Source organism: Plecotus auritus (genome assembly GCF_963455305.1).
Source record: "Plecotus auritus genome assembly, chromosome: 4".
In the NCBI taxonomy this organism is placed as follows: domain Eukaryota; kingdom Metazoa; phylum Chordata; class Mammalia; order Chiroptera; family Vespertilionidae; genus Plecotus; species Plecotus auritus.
Window position 1 is genome coordinate 39,943,887 of NC_137775.1, and position 21,420 is coordinate 39,965,306.

Consider the following 21,420-nt stretch of genomic DNA (forward strand, 5'->3'; position numbering starts at 1 on the left):
TATGAACTCATTATGAGTTCACTCTACTACATCTTAAAATTAGAATATTCTATAAAACATTGAATTGGGGGCCAAAATTGTACAAGATGAACTAAAGAAAAAGTAATTTTCAAATATGAGTAAACAAGTATTGTCTTTCTAGAGAGTTTTAGCAGAAACTACATTCCTCCTGGGAAAATAAGTGAAAATTACAGTTAGTTGCAAGTAAAGACTCACTTTTCATTTTATTTACTTTTACATGTTGTTGGGAAGTGTAGCCAGTATGCTTTTCACATTGTTACAAACTGTTCTGTGTGGAAAGTTTCACATTTAAAACTCTCTAAAATGATAAAGGACATTAAATGTTTCTTTGTCAGCTTGCTCAAGATAATTGGTGAAACAACTTTCTCTTGTTCTTAAAAACAAAACAAAAAATCCAGGGTCTGTTCTCTAAATGCAGTCTTTTTTTTTTAAGAATTATATAAAATAATAAAAGCTTATGTTGTTATAAAAGCTGACATCTTCAGATTTAAAATTTGGACTCAGGTGGAATGTATGGTAGAAACACTTTTATGGTAAATTACTCAACCAGCTTTCTCTGTGTTTGCTTAAGTTGTTTGTTTCTTTTCATTTTCACATATGCACTCGTTTAAATTGTGAGTGCAACAGGTTAAACATATTATAGTTTTCCTCCTGTTTTGTACATAATCAATTTGTCCCATTTTATTGAAGATTTATTGAAAGAGTTCTTTTTTTAAGAGAGGTTGTTTTTAAATATTAAGAATGCTCAGTAGCCCTCTATACTTGTTCAAAGTCATAGTGTGAGAAGTTTTTGAAATTTATAATTTACTTGTGTATACATGGAAATTAAGATAAACAGTTTTTCTATTCTGTCTTGAATTTAGTTTAAAGCAATAGAAAAATGAAGACTTCACAATCTTGGGATATTTCTTCTTAAAATTACTTTGGAAATAATCATTATAATTCCTTTATCCAGAGTTACCAGAGAGGAATTTTCTATTTACCCTTTTAAGCATCAAAAGTTATATTTCTGCCTCAGACTGCCTTTTTTTTTTTTTTTTTTTTTTTTTTTGGTAATGGGGTCATCATTGTGCACATCAATTACTGTTGCATAGCTAAAGGTGGCTTGTAGAAGACTATATGATTCATGTTTTTGAATTTTTGTGTTCAGTTCTGTTTATTGTAGGTATACTTCATTTGGTTTCTTCTTTAACCTTTCATTTTGCTGCTTATTTTGTGTTAAAATGAGAAACCAGATAATCAATTTTGTTAAGAGTTATAGTGAAAACATAATCAATAGAAAAATTAAAAAAGAAAAGAGTTATGGTGAAAACAAGTAATTGGGCGCTGGGGAATACAGGGTCAAAGGACTATAATATAGTAAGTAAATGGGTACTGGAGTCAGATGACAGAGTAGGCTCAAATTATCTCTTTTATTTATTTATTTGTTTATTTATTTATTTATTGTTAAAAGTATTTTTACTGATTTCAGAGAGGAAGGGAAAGGGAGATAGAAATATCAATGGTGAGAATCATTGATCGGCTGCCTCCTGCACGCCCCCTACTGGGGATGGAACCTGCAACCTGGGCATATGCAGTCCGCAGGCTGACGCGCTATCCGTGACTAAAGCCAAACCAGTTGGGGCGAATTATTATCTCTTTTATTAATGTACTACATAATTTTGGACAAATAAGTCACTGGACTTGTTTTAGCTTGGATTTCCACACTTGTAAAATGGTAATAATAAAACAGAGCTATTGTGAGAATTAAATGTGAAGTAAAGTGTCCCACTACATTGTGGGTGATTCTCTCCCCTTTCATAAGTGAAATACATAGACTATATGATATAGTATATTTCAAGACTCATTCATCCTGCAAAATGATTCAAGACTCTCTTCAACTGTAAAGGTTTCCCGTAGATTTAGATTCTTTTTTCATCTCTGCATCTATTGCACTTCATTCCTGCCACAATTTTAACAGGCACTTTACTTATATTGTGTTATAATCATGTTTATGTGTCTGTCTCCCCCAGGAGGGCTGTAAGTTCTCAGGAGTATTGGCTGGGACCTGGAAGCTACTAAATAAATATCTAGTAGATGAACAAATTTATATTTGGCTTCTTTTGTTTCTTATCAGTTTGAATAGATGAAGTTATCACATTAGGGCGTTTCCATCCCCACATCATTCAATTATGCCTTCATTCAACCAGTGGTTATGGAACCCCAGGTGAATGCCGTTCTAAGAACTGAGAACCAGTGGTCAACAATTTTGACATTCTACTGAAGAGAGACAGACAATAAAGAAGTAAACAATGTAATTTTAGATAGTAAGGGAAGACTTCCCTGAAGAGATGACATATAAGCAGAGATTTGATGAATGAATAAAAATTATCCTGGCAAAAATGAGATTTTTGAGGGGGACATAGGGATCAATAAGTGTCTGTGACTCATAGCAAGAAAGGGCAGATAAGTTCTAGGAATTGTAGTTGGGGCATACACTTTGTTGGAAGTGTGAAAGCTTGAGCACAAACTTGCATATGTAATCTCTCCTTGACTCAGTTTTCTCATCTGCAAAATGAGAATAATGCTAATAATTCTGCTTCACAATGAGAATAAAATGAAATAATGCTTGCAAAGCATAGCAAAGTGCCTAGCACGTAAGAAATGCTCAGTAATGTTAGGAATTCTTACTGCTTTTAGGCAGCCAGATAATAGGATCTTATAAGCCTTGTTAAGATCTGTGGACTTTACCCTAGGAACAGGGAAAAGCCCCTGGGGGGTTTTGAGCAAGATGGTGACATATTCCATTGTGTACTAGAAGGATTGCTTTGGAAGCAATGAGGAGAATGGATTTCAGGGGTCAAAGTGGACGTGCAACATCAGTTAGGAGTTTGTCCACTAGCCCAAAGCAAAAATGATGGTGGAGTAGGATATAGTGGAAAAAGTGAACGGGTTTGGGAGATAGCTAGACATAATTGGATATAGGAGGTGAGGAAAATAACAAACATTAAGGATGGCTTGAAAGTTTCTGGCTTTAACTACTTGATGAGTAGTTCTATAATTTCCAGAAACAGAGAGTGGGTTAATTTAGGGGGAATAAAGAGTTTTGATTTAGATATGTTGAGATTACATTGCCTATGTTGCATCCTATTAGAAAAAGCTCACAAAAGGATTTTTGCCCCTGCTATACTACTGTTCTACTTCTACCATTATCTCTCACTTCTCCAGACTTAACCCATCCTCCACCTTTATATCCACCCTTCATGTAACTGCAGAGCCATTTTTCTAAAAAGAAAATCTGACCATGTTACTCTCCTGCCTAAAATCCTTTAAAATAGGACAGACTCTAAACTTCGTAAGAATTCAGCTTCATTTGGCTTCCACTTACCACCCCAGCTCACTGCCCTGCACCCCCAGCTTCAGTATTCATACCCTAACATCAACCTCACAGGGAAACCAAATAACTCAAATGTAGCACTCCAGAATGCTTTTTGTTATTCATTAGTAACAAAGCAGCAGAAGTTGGACTGCATTTGCAATTCCTGCAGGTCAGCTCAGAGGACTATAGTTAGGAAGGGAGAGATGGTAGGGCATCTCTGTATTCCTGTTGTAATTTATTGATTTCACGTCAACATACTTAAATTTATTTAGCACATTTTTTGAGCACTATTCTGTGCCAAGCTCTGACTCAGGACTGGGGAGGTCAGTAAGATTTGTTCTCCACTTTTGAGGAAGGTCATCTATTCTCATAGGGGGCTTTATATTTTAAACATTTAACCCCATAATACTTTTTTGATATGCTTGATTTCCCTAAACAAAGGAACAGAAGTAATGCATTGGCTCAATATACTAATAGAGTCCACTGCTAAACTATAGATAGTCTTTATGATGCACTGTAATTAGGGGGTAAATGTGAATGTATATACATACATCCAAAGATTATGAGTAGTCAAAATAGCCAGGTGCATTTTCAAGAATGGTCATTTGATTATTTTCATTTTCTTCTGAAAATGTCTGAAAGTAATATGACTTATGATAGAAGATTTAGACCAAGTAACAAGGTATTTATCTTTAAGTGGGATGGAGGAGGCATTAAGTGATTGTTACACCCCAGTGAGAAATGAAACTTAAGCTGTTGGGTATGGTGCACATTTACAGTTGTTAGAGTTCCAGATGGAGTGTTCCTCTCCACCCCTGGCTTACAGGATGAATCATATCTCCACTATCTATCCTCAGTGTCTTCTTTATAACATATTAATACATCCTGTCCTCTTCCTTTGTTCTGACTTTTCAGAAAGATTGAAACTAACAAGGAGACTCCTTTTTTTTTTTTTTTAAGTTTTCAGCTTTTAAAATATTTTATTCCTTTTACAGTGTCCCAAATGGTCTGAAGCATAAGGAAAAAAAAAAACCCAGAATGATTAATTTTTTATTTTACTTTTTAAAATATATTTTTATTGATTTGGGAGAAGAAGGGAGAGGGAGAGAGAGATAGAAACATCAATGATGCGAAAGAATCATCTATCAGCTGCCTCCTGCATGCTCCCCACTATGGATCGAGCCCACAACCCAGGCATGTGCCCTTGACTGGAATCGAACCTGAGAGACCCTTCAGTCCTCAAGCCAAAACTCTATCCACTGAGCCAAACCAGCCAGGAGCTGATTAATTTTTTAAAATATATTTTTAACTGATTTCAGAGAGGAAGGCAGATAGATAGATAGATAGATAGATAGGTGGAGAGAGAGAGCGAGAGAGAGATCAATGAGAGAGAAACATTTATTGACCCCCTCTTACATGCTCCCCTACTGGGGATTGAGCCTGCAACCCTCCTGCAAGCCTCCAGCTGGGGATTGGGCATGCGTGGTTGATAGGTTGACACTCAACGACTGAGCTGGACCAGAATGATTAATTTAAAAAATATTTTTCTAACATACTTATTATTTGGTTCATAAATGGGAAGTAGTGTTTTGCAGAGAAATGGGATGTTGAACACTTATTAGATTTTGATTTGAGGTCATGGGTTGTTCATGATATCATGGAGGACCCTGTGAACAGTTTAATTAGAATTTTCTCATCTTTAACACATGTGCTCTTAAGGTGATTTACAAATCATTCATGGAGTAAAATAATTAGAAAATAGGTTTGTTGTTCTCTTTGTTTCAGAGTTATATTTTCCTTTTGGTAAGCCATTAGAAATTTGCCAAAAACCTTTATACTATTTGTATAGATAATCCTATCTAATAAAAGAGTGATATGCAAATTGACCATTACCCCAACACACAAGATGGCTGCCCCCATGTGGTCAAAGATGGCTGCCCCCATGTGGAAACAAGATGGCTGGCAGGTGAGGGCAATTGTGGACCATCAGGCCAGCCTGGGAGGGGAGGGACCAGGCCTGCAGGGGAGGGCAGTTAGGGGTGACTGGGCCAGCAGAGGAGGGCAGTTGGAAGCAACCAGGCCTGCAGGGGAAGACAGTTGGGGGGGACCCAGGCCTGCAGGGGAGGGCAATTGGGGGGGACCAGGCCTGCAGGGGAGGGCAGTTAGGGGTGACCAGGCCAGCAGAGGAGGGCACTTGGGAGCGATCAGGCCTGCAGGGGAGTACAGTTGGGGGGGACCCAGGCCTGCAGGGGAGGACAGTTGGGGGGGACCAGGCCTGCAGGGGAGGGCAGTTAGGGGCGACCGGGCTGGCAGGGGAGAGCAGTTAGGGGCAATTGGGCCGGCAGGGGAGGGCAGTTGGGGGTGACCAGGCCTGCAGGGGAGGGCAGTTGGTGGGGACCAGGCCTGCAGGGGAGGGCAGTTGGGGATGACCAGGCCAGCAGGGGAGGGCAGTTAGGGGTGACCAGGCCTGCAGGGGAGAGCAGTTGGGGGTGACCAGGCAGCAGGGGAGGGCAGTTAGGGGCAATCAGCCTGGCAAGGGAGGGCAGTTAGGGGTGACCAGGCCAGCAGGGGAGGGCAGTTAGGGGCAATCGGACTGGCAGGGGAGCAGTTAGGCGTCATCAGGCTGGCAGGGGAGTGGTTAGGGGGTGATCAGGCTGGCAGGCAGAAGTGGTTAGGGGCAATCAGGCAGGTAGGCAGGCCATTGGTTGGGAGCCAGCAGTCCTGGATTGTGAGTCGAACATCCCTTGAGGGGTCCCAGATTGGAGAGGGTGCAGGCTGGGCTGAGGGACACCCTTGCCCCGTGTGCATGAATTTCGTGCACTGGGCCTCTAGTAAATTAATAACTCATATAGCTAATTTAATGATTTGTTGAAACTTTGACCTGACAGAAGGTAGTTGTGGAATCTTGGGTGTAATAAAGGATTAAAACTTTGACATAATGGGGCCCTGAATGGTGTTATGTCTTAATCATAAAGAGTTTTCATATTTAAAAATAGAAAATATTTATGTGGCAGCAAATTAGCGTGGACTGGAGGAACTGTAGACATGGGAAAACTTAGAATTTGTGGAAAGACAAGGGGAGATGCTGGGGAAAGGGGAGGCAATGCTTAAAATACATAGAAGGATAAAAGTACCGCTGGAGTTCATCAGCACCCAGCAAGCCTTGCCACTAATTTTAATCTTCTTTATCACAATTTCTCAAACAGTCATTTTTTTTCACACTATGTTAAAATACTTGCTTTTTTAATGGAAGTTAATGGAAAAGGGGATTTACTTTGACCCAGCTTTTTTAGATCACTTATTACATTAAGTGAAAAAGACCATAGTTGACCTTGATGAAATTATGCTGGCACAGTATACTCGGGCATCTGATGACATTGCTAGGGGCATTGGGCAGACTGGAAATTTAAGTATGAAAAACTCAGCCAGATATTCATATTATGGGAACATTATTTCATGCTTTGCTTTTTTCCCTGTTGGTTACTATACCAAGTAGTGTTGATAAAGTACATTTACCATGACTTTTGTGTATAGAAAAAGTCTTTAAAAATATTCTTTTGATGTGTTTTTTTTAAATGCCTTTTTCACTGGAAATATTTAGGGAGTTTTTGTAGGGTAACAATTAGGACCATTTATTGGATTTTCCCAGTTGGTAATTTTATTGTTAAAAGCTGTGTATTACTAGTAGACTGTCACAATTTGTGATATTTCAAAAGAATCGTGAAATTTGGCAACGTGAGAATTATCTGTCTTCTCGTGCTCTAATCTTTTTTATATAACTACTTACAGAAAAATCTGATTAGTTTGCAATAAAATATGGAATTACCTTAGAAAAATGAGATACTTAAAGTTTTATATTTTATTTAAATCTTACCCAGTTTTTTAACTTAAAAAGGGAAAGTTCTTCATAGATTTATAAAGTATTACTCATAATATATCTTGAAACAACTTCCTAAGCTTTTAAATTATATTAAAGGGAAATAAAATTTGTGATATGAGTTTTATGAGTTATATTACCCAAATGAACTTTAATACGTAAATATTCATAAAAGGAATAGTATTCACTTAGTCTTTTAACTTGATTGTATAAATTGACAAGCTACTAAGTATATATGTATATATACATATGCCTTTTTAAAAAAAAAATAGCTAGGATAATTTGTCAATTCTGTGTGTAATGTTCAGTAAAGTCTAATTAGAATTTTAGTAACCCCACTAAAAATGAGCATTTACTGTTTTGATACTTCAGTGTTTGACAAGCACTGCATACTTGTCTTTAAATTTTACATGATTTCATTTTCTAGCAAGTTGGCAGGTGTTAAGCTGTCTATAATTATAACTGAGTAATTTTTCAAATGCTATTCATAGCCTAAACACAGCAAGAAATTCTTCCGATCATGTGATAAAGACCAAGCCTTGCAAAATAGTGGTAGGGTGATATGTCCAATGGAACTGAAAGACATAGTTAGGAGAAGTCTTTCAAAAGTAAAAAGTGATAGGGAGAGAGGTTTTCTCATCAAATAAGGTCTCTCGAAGTCATTGATAGTGATTACATCTCACCAAATTAAGATGTGCCTTACTCCACTAATAAGTAATGTAAACATTGGCAGACTTAAATTACTAAATATAACTTAAACTTATTGAGTTTTGTTGTATAATAAATAATTGACATATTTTTGAACCAATATAGATTTGACCACTGAACCTAGTGAATTATTTCTTCTCATTTCATTCATTAGGTGTTTGTTGTATGCTTACTATTTAATAAACACTATGCTTATCTATCTTTTGACATGTCAAAGGAAAGGCTGTAATTTTCACCTAATTTTAATGATGATTCTACTTAAAAAAAAAAAAAAAGAGAACAGTTCTGGCCAGGTAGCTCAGACGGTTAGAGCATCATCCCAATATGCCAAGGTTGCAGTTTCGATCCCAGATCAGGGCACATACAAGAATCAACCAATGAGTGCATAAATAGTGGAACAACAAATCGATGATTCTCTCTTCCTCTCTCTCTCTTTCTCTCTAAAATCAATAAATAAATTTAAAACAAAACAAAAAAACAAAAGAAGCTTGTATTTTATTTTTTATCTCCTTTGTGATGTGATTATAAAAACTAAAGGAGATAATATTGATAAAGCATTTTGTAAGCTTCAATATACTGTATAAATTTAATTATGAATCAACATTTGGAACTTTTAATTATATGTAAATGAGGATAATAATAATACCAATTTTACAGGGTAGTTTTGAGAATTAAATAACATGAAAAGCATGGAGAAGTGGGCCTGGTTCATAGTAAGCACTCAACAAATATTGGTGATGATGAAGATGAAGATGATGAACTTGATTTTGGTCATTTAGATAAAAAAACTCCAAACTAGCATTCCTTTTGGATTTTTATGGGATTATTATATACTAGGAGCCCAGTGCACGAAATCACGCGGTGCCACCCACCCACCTGCCTTGACACCCAAACCTGTCCACGCAGAGCTCTAGCGTGCCTGGCCCAGCCCCCAAACCCTCTGGCCTTCTCTGGCCACTTCAAGCCCCGACCTCAGCCCCTCCAGTTGCCTCGGGCTGGTCCCGCCTTCTCTGGGTGCCTCCCCACTTCTGCCCCGTTTCTGGAGCAACGTGGCGGCTCCTCTCTGTCATGACGCTGGAGGAAAGAGTGGAAGCCTCCCGCCTGCTGTGCTGTGCTCCTTCCCCTGGCAGGTGGGCCGCGGGATACTCAGAGTGCGAGCAGTGGGTGGTGAAGGACTGGTGAGGGGGGTGCTATGGGCTCTCACCCCTGCCCTCCCCAGCATGGGATGGTCCCGCCTCCCCTGGGCGCCTCCCTGCTTCTGCCCCATCTCTGAAGCAACTCCCCAGTTAATATGCTAATGACTTGGTCGTTACCCATTACTGCGTCCCGCTCATTAGCATATTAGCTCTTTATTAGTATAGATTTTTAAAGTTGATTTCAGAGATGAAGGGAGAGAGAGTCAGAAACATCAATGATGAGAGAGAATCATTGATCAGCTGCCTCCTGCATGCCCCCTATGGGGATTGAGCCTGCAATCCAGACATGTGCCCCTGACCAGAATCGAACCCAGGACCCTTTAGTCCACAGGTCGACGCTCTATCCACAGAGCAAAACCAGCTAAGGCCATGTATGGACACTTCTAATTGCCTTTTGTACATTAAATATTTATATATTGGCTAATTAATAAAAATGTCCAACTTTATCAGGGTTCTTCTAACCAGTCACTACCCCACACTTGCTCAGAGTTTTGCCCCAGAGGTGGTGGCACATCTATGACATCTATCTCCTCCTTGAAGTCCAACGCCATTCTGGTATGTCAGCATGACACTAGCAGGCAAGATTTGCAAACAGGCAGGGGTTGCAAGCAGGCAGCTCCATGTGTCATCCAAGTGGTCAGGTGCACACATAGAGATCCATGACTAAGGCCTGTGCTTCAGTACCTAGACACCACTGGAGGATGAATGGTCAAGACCATAGGCTTTGAAGTTAGTCAGACCTGGTTTTAAATGCTGTTCTGTCAAACTCCGTGATGTTGGGCAAGTTACATAACCTTCTTACAAGTCTCAGTTCACCCACAGAATTTGTGAGGATTAAATGAGGTCACATGTGCAATCCTTACTGGAACCGTGTAAGCACTCAGTGAACGTTAACTATTAGTTTTATGTTCTGCCCACACAGTGCCATGGCACAATATGCTCTTTATGGTTCCCTAAGTTTCTGGGCAGCTGGGAAAGCTTTCACCTACTTTCCAAGTTCCCTGGCTCTTGGGAATAGCACTCTTAAGGAAATAGCACTTCTAGGAATCAAATTAAGGATTTTCTAAATACTTTTTTTTTTTTACAACACCACCATAAGAAGTAATATGGTATTATTATCTCCATTTTATGTATCAGAAAAAATTAAGGCCCAGTGAAGTTAAATAACGCCCAAATTATCATTGCTAGGAAGAGGAGGAGCCAGATTTCAAACCCAGGTTGTGAGATTCCGCAGTTTCACCATTATACTGCACTATCTGAATAAAAATTTCATATGTTTCCTAACACTGAAAATATATATTATTTTTCTAAATTACTTTTGCTTCAGGATGAAATGAAAACTTGAATGTTTCTAGAGGAAACCACACTTGCACATCAAATTCTTTTTTGTTAATCCTCAACCAAGGAGTTTTTTTTCCCCATTGATTTTTAGAGAGAGTGGAAGGGAGGAGGAGAGACAGAGAGAAACATGTATGCCAGAGAGATTGCCTCCTGCACACACGCTGACTGGGGTGGGAAGCTAGTGGGCAACTGAGGTACATGCTCCTGACCAGAATCGAACTCTCCACCCTTCAGTCAGTGGGCCAACGCTCCAACCACTGAACCAAACAGGCCAGGGCTCGAATTCTCATTTAAACTCTCACTCATCTTGAAATTGCATTTGAACCCTGCCAAATCTCAAACTTTCATAGTGGCATGTTAATTTTCATTATGTTGTCATTATAAATTTCAGCTGATTGCAAAGTGGCTCTGCACTGTGATCTTGAAAGTATGGTATACAAAAGGCTTATCTTTACATTAAGAGATTCCAAGTAAAATGATTTCTTTAGTGAACTGCCTAAAAGAAAATTTGGTATATTTCCATGAGTAATAGAGTAAAGATTAGCTTTGAATGTTAAAAGAGCATTCTCCTAGCTAGTTCATTGTTGCCATGACAGTGCTGGCAGGGTGAGTGTTGTAGTAACTCCTTGCAATGATCTTATTTTAGACCCTAACGTTTGCAAAGCTGAACATCCCCGTCCCCGCCTGACAAGTAATTCTAGTGGAAAAGTACTGGTTTTATAATTGGCTTCTGGCTTTGTAGCTGAAAGACTGCACTATTGTGGGCTTAGAAAAATAGTGTAGGAGTGTTGAGTATTTTTCCTGTAGATTATGAATGTTTGAAATTTCCCAAAATATGGTATTGCATTACATGTCATACAGCAAGTTGTTTACAGCTAAAAAGGGGCTTCAGTAGTCTTTTTAAAAATCTACCCCAGATTTTATCATACATTGAGCTCATATAGAAATCATTTTTCCATTGGTGTGTCTCCCGTGTATACTTTAAAGTCTTTAGATTCTTTATTCAGTTATTATGAAAAATTAACATTAGAACCATAAATGATTATGTTTAAACAGTGTAGAAAAGTACTTTTTTCTTATTCTTTCCATTATTCAACTTTTATCTGATCAAATTTGAACATTTTAATCTTGATTTCCTTAACTTATGAGTTAACTTATGTAATGATTTAAAGAAATTACCCAATTTGAACTGTGTAGTTAAACTAACATAATTGTTGAGGTGTTTTAAAGTACTTCACTGATATTTTCTAATTGTAAATCCTGTTATAACTATACTGTTACTCTAAAATATTTTCAACTCATAATAATAAGTGCATTTTGTATACTTTTGTATACCATTTGTTCAGAGTTTGATATTAAAAATCTAATAGAGTATGATAAAACAAAATGATTTTGACAACAAACTTTGTCAAAGAAGGTGGAAATTTTAATTCTATACTTCCTTCATTAGTGACAATTACTACAAATAATTACATTTATTTTTTTCCTAAATGGTGCATTCAAAGCTTAGCTCATCTTCCTTAGGTGCTGATGTAAGCAAATCTTGCACAATTGGGTCTGTACTAAGTAATTAAGTATGGCTGTCAGGCAAGCCCTTCCTTTTTTTTCAGTTCAATATATAAAATGATTTTCTAAACAAAATATTTGACCCCAAGCTAGAGTTGTATTTAACCTTTTTCACCAAGTAATGGATATTTTAATCTTTATTTTTTAATTCCTTTTAATGTATTTTATTGTCTCCCGAGTGGTAATTATTCAGACTAAGAGGTGTCTAATTTTAAACTACATTTATCTTTGATGGCTCTTTCTTTGAATTTGGAAGTAGGTGTGTAGTAAAATGTCGAATCAACCCTTAAGATAAATATTCGGTCATTTTTATTGTACATATATTTATAGTAAATGCCTTTATTGGCTGGAATGAAACTAAATTATGGTTAGTTCTTTTTCCTTTGTTAAAATATTTAATAACAGGGTTACTGTTTTGTTTTTTCCTGAATCCTACAGCACCTCCAGCTGACCTCCCTTCAGCTAAGGTTGAAATTAGTATGGTTGTTTAAAGTAAGAACTCATTTTAAATCTTTCTTTGTACCTGACACTGTTCTCGCACTGTGAAGGATATAAAAAGTAGAAGACAACCACTACACTTAAGACTTTTCCAATGACATAGAGGAAAAAATTTAAAAACAAATCAAGACTGTGACTAAAAATGTTAAGTTTTATGGTACTAAGTTGACAAAAGTGTAACTGTTGGTGGGGGACTGTACATAGTAATTCTACATTTAGGAAATCATCTGAGAAAAGATTTATGTATGATAACAATTACTATAGTGCTAGTTCTGATATAAATGTATTATCTATATGTATTTTTATATGTAAGTGGGTAATATAACCCATTTAAATTATGGATTGATTAAGCTATGGTGTATCCATATAAAGGACTATTATACAGTTATTAAAAGTTGTTTGAAAATATATTTATAAGAAAAGAATAAATATATATGTAAGTGGAAAAGCAAGTTTTAAAGCAGTATGCCAAGTATATATATTTTTATAGAGAGGGCAAAAAGTCAGGAAACGTATATGCACCAAAATATTAACTAATTCTCTTTTATTTTATTTTTTAATATATATTTTTATTGTTGATAGTATTTCAAATAGCTCCCATTTTCTTCCCTTTTCTCTTCCACTCACAGCCCCTACTCAGTCCCCACCCCCCAGGTCTTCACAACCCTATTGCCTGTGTCCATGGGCTATGCATATCCTATATAACCCTATATAATAAAGAGCTAATATGCAAATAGTTGTCACCACCATAATGGCTCAGACACTCAACATTAGGGAGAGAGGAATGGGGACCAGCCAGGCTGTGGCCCGGGAGAGGGACAAGCCACACGCCCCATGGTCCCGGGCACCAGTGGCTGGGGCTGCGGCCCGGGAGAGGGACAAGCCACCCACTCTGCGGTCCTGGGCGCTAGCAGCTGGGGCTGCAGTCTGGAAGAGGGACAAGCCGGCGGCCCCATAGTCCTGGGCGCACCTGCGCCTGCGTCCTGGGAGAGGGACAAGCAGCCTGCCCTGTGGTCCCGGGCGCCAGCGGCTGGCTGTGCCTGCACCTGCGGCCCGGGAGAGGGACAAGACACCCACTCCGCAGTCCCGGGCACCTGCAGCTGCGGCCCGGGCAAAGCCGCCTGCCCACGGTCCCCTGCGGCTGCGGCTGGCCTGGGCGAAGCCATCCCGGGTTTCGGGTCCTGGGTGCCTGCGGCTGGCCAGAGGGAGCGAAGCCTGGGTCCTGGGTGCCTAGGATCGGCTGGAGGAGGGAATCCTGGGTCCCAGGTGTGGGGCGAGGCAGAGGCGGTTAGGGGTGATCAGGCCAGAAGGGGAGCAGTTAGGGGCAATCAGGCAGGCAGGCAGAGGTGGTTAGGGGAGATCAGGAAGGCAGGCGTAGGGGTTGGGGGATATCAGGCAGGCAGGTAGGCGAGCGGTTAGGAGCCAGTGGTCCCGGATTGCGAGAGGCAGTCGGACATCCCCCGAGGGGTCCTGGATTGGAGAGTGTGCAGGCTGGGCTGAGGACCCCGCCCACACCCTCATGCACAAATTTAGTGCACCGGGCCTCTAGTAAGTATACAAGTTCTTTGGTTTATCTCTTCTTGTCCCCTCAACTCCACATTGATGTATGTCAATCTGTTCCATGGCTTCCTGCTTCAGATCTTATTTTGTTGGTCAATTCCTTTTGTTCATTAGATTCCACAAATAAGTGAGATCATCTGATAATTTGTCTTTCTCAGTTTGGCTTATTTCACGTAGCATAATATTTTCCAGGTCCATCCATGCTGTCCCAAAGGGTAAGAGATACCTCTTTTTTACAGCTGCATAATATTCCATTAGTGTAAGTGTCCCACAGCTTTTTTATCCATTGGTAATAGATATTCTTTATGGAGAGAGAAACATCGATCAGATGTCTCCTACACACCCCCTACTGGGGATGTGCCTGCAATCAAGGTACATGCCCTTGACTGGAATCGAACCTAGGACCCTTCAGTCCGCAGGTTGACATTCTATCCACTGAGCCAAACTGGTTAGGGCGGAGTAAATACATTTTGATGTAATAATTAACTTTACTTTTCAGCTCATCTGTTTGTTTATACAAGTATACACTGTTCTGTTTCTATCTCCAACATGCCCAAACCAAACCTCTGATGACTGGCGGGAAGTAATTAATGTTCTGTTGTACTTTCCTGTGGATTACATTTTGGCCTCATCTTTGTTTTCTTTTTATGGCCCTTTTATTTTCCTTTCCTTCTCACTATAGTATTGGGCATTATAAATAAAACAGTTCAGCTTGGCTATTTCCATGTGGTAATACCATTGAAATTTGAAGATTGAGATGGCTAAAGTAAAATTTACATTAATTATATTTTAAAGGTTATTGAAAGGAAGTAGAACTAGATAGGATCTTGAGTCTGTCTGATGAATTAACCTTACAGCATAAACTAGGGCTGATGTTCAGCCAATATTCATTGGCACAGCAATACGTGTTAAAATACTGAAGTATTTTCATACCAGCTGGTAAATAGTAAATAGAAACTGCAAAAGCAATAAAATAAATGATACACAATCAAGATGGGTGGTTTATCTTAGAAACCACACAGGCACTTGGGTTCCAAGCTGGACTGGTCACTGAAGCATGGAGCTAGGAAGTTTGCCCAAATGCCTTGTTATTTATTTCAGGATAGGAGAGAGGACCAGGCAGGTGAACCTAATCTGTAAACCCACAAAAGAAGTGGCCAGTTGTGCAAAGGGTCCAGGCTTGCTGATAACCGAGGAGTCTGCCACAAGTCAGAGACAGAGACACTCAGAGTTCAGTCTCTCAGGTCAGCTTGAGCAGCTTTTCTTTAAGAATTGAATTAGTTATCTGTAGCTTCATAACAAATTTGATGGTTTAAAACAGGCGTCCTCAAACTACAGCCCGCGGGCCACATGCGGCCTGCCGAGAACATTTTTCTGGCCCGCCGGGTGCCGCAGCCTGTCCTGCTTAGCAGCCGACTCATCCCGGGCACGCAGTGCACATAGGAATTTGTTCATAGTTTTTTTTAAAACTATAGTCCGGCCCTCAAACCGTCTGAGGGACAGTGAACTGGCCGCCTGTTTAAAAAGTTTGAGGACCCCTGGTTTAAAACAATACATATTTATTATCATACTAGAGGCCCGGTGCACAAAATTCGTGTATGGGGGGGGGGCGTTGTCACTCAGCCCAGCCTGCACCCTCTCCAATCTGGGACCCTTTGAGGGATGTCTGACTGCCCGTTTAGGCCCGATCCTACCGGGTAGTTGGACATCCCTCTCAAAATCCAGGATGCTGGCTCCCAACTGCTCGCCTGCCTGCCTGCCTGCCTTCCTGATTGCCCCTAAGTGCTTCTGCCTGCCAGCCTAATCACCCCCTAACCACTCCCCTGACAGCCTGATTGATGCCTAACTGCTCCCCTGCCAGCCTGTTTGCCCCTAACTGCCCTCCCCTGCAGGCCTGGTCACCCCTAACTGCTCTCCCCTGCAGACCTGGGTCCCCCCTAACTGCCCTCCCCTGCAGGCCCAGTTGCCCCTAACTTCCCTCCTCTGCCGGCCTGGTCACCCCTAACTGCCCTCCCCTGCAGGCTTGATCGCCCCCAACTGCCCTCCCTTGCAGGCCTGGTCCCTCCCAACTGTCCTCCCCTGCTGGCCTGATCACCCACAATTGCCCTCCCTTGCAGGCCTGGTCCCTCCCAACTGCCCTCCCCTGCTGGCCATCTTGTGGTGGCCATCTTGTGTCCACATGGGGGCAGCCATCTTTGACCACATGGGGGCAGCCATCTTGTGTGTTGGAGTGATGGTCACTTTGCATATTACTCTTTTATTAGATAGGACTAGAGGCCCGATGCACGAAATTTGTGCAAGAGTAGGTCTTCCTTCCCCGGCTGCAGCACTGGCTTCCCTCTGGGACCTGGGCTTCCCTCGCAGCCCTGGCTTTGTCCGGAAGGACTCTGGCCTAATTAGCATATTACACTTATATTATTATAGACAATTTCTGTGCATCAGGAATATGGCTACAGCTTAGCAAGGACCTCTGCTTCATAGTCTCTCATATGGCTGCAATTAAGGTGGTGGCCCGGATTGTGATCTCATCTGACAGCTCAAATGGGGAAGGATTTGCTTCTAATTTACATGGCTGTTGTCAGGATTCAGTTTCTTGAGTTGTGAGCCTTAATTGACTGGAGGCTGCTCTCTGTACTTGCTTATTTAGAGAAAGCACCTGAGAAGAACCAGAGACTTAAGTACCAGCAAAAAGATACCAGCAAGATGGAAGTCATGGTTTTTTATAACCTAATCTTGGAAGAGACATACCATCACATTTGCCTTAGTCTGTTCATTAGAAGCAAATCACTAGGTCCAGCCCATACTCAATAGGAGCAGATTACACATGGAATGAATACCAGGAGGTAGGGATCATTGGGAACCATTTTAAAAGCAGCCTACCACAACATATCTTCTGAAGCTAGAGGTTGGGCAGAGTGGGCCTCCTTGCTTACTGTAAAGAGAGTTGTGGTTTAGGTTATGTGCCCAGGAACCTAATTCATGTCTAGAAGAGAGTGTGGCCCAGTAAGTGATAGTATGAGCCCAAGCTCTGTTCCTTCCCCACCCTTGCAACCAGTCTCCAGATAAGAAAATCTCACATCAGCCTGGCCAGTGGATGCCCTTTCAGGCCCTGCTCTCTCCTCCAAGGCTCAGTTGGAGAGGCCAGCCCATCTGCCTCTCACAGCTTCTTTTCTACCTTCCCCCATTATTCCTGTGTGATCCTAGGGAATTTCCTACATTCCTTTCCTTGTACTAAAAGTAAAATAGCATTTGTCCAAAAGGTAGGAAGTGGTCAACAGCTTTCTTTTCATTTAATGATTACCTAATGAGCTGTGAATCAAATCTCAGCTGTATCTATAATTTGAGGAAAACACATATTAAAAAGAAAGCCCAAAACTTTTATGAGCATTCTCAAATGAATAATGAATGAGGTTAAACATTATTGCAAATCCAGAATTTTATTCAGATGTCCCAAACTCAAATTGGTATACTTTATTATCAATTTAGTGATATCTGAAAGGGGGCAGATGAAGTAATTTATATATTTTATTTTATAAGCCCCAATCTTTATGGATTTAGGGTTTGTAGAGCAAGACCAAAGTGATTATATATCTGATAACAATTAAAAAAAATTTACCCCATTGAATACAAAGTTGAGGCTAGAAAAGTTATTGATTTTAGTTAACATATATACATAATTTACCTTTTTTTGTATTTTAAAAAAATACATATTTTATTGATTTTTTACAGAGAGGAAGGGAGAGGGATAGAGAGCTAGAAACGTCGATGAGAGGGAAACATCGATCAGCCGCCTCCTGTACACCTCCTACTGGGGATGTGCCCGCAACCAAGGTACATGCCCTTGACTGGAATCGAACCTGGGACCCCTCAGTCCGCAGGCCGACGTTCTATCCACCGAGCCAAACTGGTCAGGGCTGTATTTTATTTTTAATGTCTTGACCAAATATTTGATTAAAATTAAGTTTTTTCCACGTACATTTTAAATCTGGGAAATATATACATATATATAATCTCCAAATGCTAATAACTGTTTCTTTCTCTCTGGACCATGGTTCATGCTTTTCTAAAATTTTCATAATGGATAGTTCTATCTTTTCTAATAAAACCAAAACATGTTATTAAAAATAAGCTTAATACACCACTTTCTACTCATAGTAGAATGACCTGTGAAAAGTAGAACTTAAGTGTACTCTCTGAAATGAGTTTGTTGTAATACAGAATATACTAATTTTATTTTTATTTATATTTTTAAAATTTGATTTTTAGACAGAGGAGGGGGGCAGAGAGAGAAAGAAACATCAATTAGTTGCATCTTGTCTGTGCCCGACCAGGGATTGAACCCACAACCTAGGTATGTGCCCTAAACGAGTATCGAACCCACCACCCTTTGGTGCACGGGACGACACTCCAACCAATTGAGCCACACTGGCCAGGGGAGTATATACTAATTTCAAAAGCTGCTATTCTTTTTTAAAATATATTTTTATTGTTGATAGTATCACAGAAAAAGCTGCTTTTCTTTAGTTTCCTTTAGAAATACCTTTCTTTCAAGACTTGGGCTGTTGATAGAGCAGATCTTTTTCTAATGAATTTTTTCATTTCTGTTTTTTGTCCATCACAGGATGAAAATTGACTCTGAATTCTCAGCTTGTTGTAGCTTTCATGAACACTAGATGGCACTCTTGCTCAACTGAAATCTAGTTTCTCAATCATATTAGTGCTGTGGGCCTTAGAAGAATTGAGTATGCAACTTAAAAATGCTTATGTTTCCATTTTGTTTTAAAGAAGGGAATTTGGGGAGAAAGAGGAAGTTTCCAAGTGTAAATAGCAGAGTTTAACTGATTCAGTTTTTCCATTTATCCAGAAATCACCATGTTAATAATAATGATATCAGTCATTTATTCCACAAATATTTATTGTGCACTTACTGTCTTTAGGCACTGTTCTTGGCATTACATACATCAGTGGGCAAAGGGATAAAAATCTCTACCCTCATAGAGCCTACATCCCAGTGCTTGGATTTTTTTTCCAGGTGCCATTCTAAGCTCGTACTTTCATTTACCCATTAACTTACCCATTTAATAAGAAGCTAAAGCACAGAAAGGTTATCTAACTTGCCCCTGTTCACCTAGTTAATGTAGGTGTAAGAGATGAGATTCAAAGTGATGCATTTGGTCTCTGGAGTTCTAGTAATCTCAATACTGTACTGCCTCTCAAAAACTGAGGAATATTTTATTATTGATTCTGTTGAATGCAAATAATAAAGTCACCTATTTCTTTATAATTGTTCCTAGATCTATTCAGTTCAACTATTCCAATTTTAATTAAAAATACTAAATAAATGTTTATTTTTTAATGATTATGTTGTCAGCTATCACATTGTTTTAGCTCTTTTAAGATAATGTAGGTCAAGTACAAACATAGCTGGTTTGTTTAAGTATATATTTAAGAATCTTTGTAGCCCTGTATTAACCATGTAGTAATTTGGATATGTTGTATTAATGAGAACTCTTCCAGATTATGATTCAGTTGTTGTGTAATGACACATGGGATATCAGGTATCAAAAGTTACTCTTTTACTTGCCTGATTGCTACACTGTGTCATTTTATGTTTTACTAGTCCTGTACTCTTTAAAAAAAATGAGTAAGGTCAACAATACACTATGTAATTGAAAAGTAACACATAACCTTAAATCATTTCTTAGAAGTCTAAGGATATGTTTCATAATTTGGGGAGGAGGGAGCAAATTTACCTTACACTAAAATGTGTGTGTGTGTGTGTGTGTGTGTGTTTTCATATATACATACTAGTAACCCATCGCGCAATATCACGTGCAGTAGGCCGCCCGTCGCTTCCGTGGGAGCCAGTGGAAACTGCAGTGTGCTACTTCCACAGGAGCCATGTGGCTTCCGCGGGAGGTAAAAGTGAGCCGCCAGTGCCCACGGGAGCCTGGAGGGAGCGGCGCTGATTCCACGGGAGGCGGGAGGGAGCCGTGCTGCTTTCATGGGAGGTGGGCCCACTGTCTCCTCTCCGGGCCTGCACTCGGCCACAGAGGCTGCAGGCTGGCCCCCCTGTCCTCCAGAGGCCCCGGCCACTCCACGCCCGCTGCCCAGAGGCCCTCTGCGGGGCCGGGGCGGAACAGTTGCCTCATCGCCGTGGCAACAAAGCAAGCATTCTGCCAGGCAGCTCATGCTGCCCGCTCTCAGCAGCCAGCCTCCCCACCCAGGACTGGGAGACTCCGGCGGGGCTGAGGGGATGGGCGCCGCCATCTTTGTGATGGAGTGACAGTTAATTTGCATATTACCCTTTTATTGGATAGGATATACACATATATATAATTTAGGATAATTTATAATTATACTTGTATTTCTCAATGATCAGAATTGTATTCAACAGCATACTTGTTCTAAACCACTGAGTATAGAAGGAAAATCAGCCACTTTAGAATAAAAATATTGATGACTAATTCACACATAGGCAATTGACAAGTAAAACTTACCTTCAGGGAAGCTGAAATAAGTAATTCTTAACAGCCAGCTAAACGAGGCCCTTATTCTTTTTTGCTATAGAACTGTTTTATTTTTATTTTTTATTTTTATATATATATTTTATTGATTTTTTTTACAGAGAGGAAGGGAGAAGGATAGAGAGTTAGAAACATCAGTGAGAGGGAAACATCGATCAGCTGCCTCCTGCACACCTCCTACGGGGGATGTGCCCGCAACCAAGGTACATGCCCGTGACCGGAATCGAACCTGGGACCTTTCAGTCCGCAGGCCGATGCTCTATCCACTGAGCCAAACCAGTTAGGGTGCTATAGAACTGTTTTAGATAACAAAATTATGTTTTTACTTTGCTAATAATTAGAGTTAACCGTCTTTTAATTAAATGAAATAATTAGTAAAAGAGGATCACTTTGTTCATCAGGGAATAGAAGGAAGTTTGCAGAGTAGAAATTTACTTTGGCAGATGCCATAATTTAAGATTTCTCAAATTGAGTATGAAGGCTTTTCTAGGGGCCCATGTACACCTAAATTGAATGCAAAATTGTGTAGACTTATGAGCATTTTTCTTGGAAGAGGGTCCAAGTTTTATCAGATTTAAAAAGAGACTGTAACCCCCCCACCCCCCAAATTAAGAACCCCTGCTAAAACTAGAATGACCTACTGCATAGTAATCGTATTTTCCTTAAACTTTCAAGAAATGTTTAAGTGTTTGAAATTTGGGAGTTTTAAACCAACAAAGGGAAAATTTTGTTGATTCAACTTTAGCTTCTCCTTGGTCTGCTATCCTT

The 21,420-nt window shown here is 40.0% G+C and overlaps 1 protein-coding gene across 1 annotated transcript in view; it reads left to right on the forward strand.

Moving 5' to 3' along the window:
• The window catches only part of SESN1 (sestrin 1), a 118,601-nt gene that overhangs the window by 1,446 nt on the left and 95,735 nt on the right, over positions 1-21,420 (forward strand). The window lies entirely within an intron of this gene.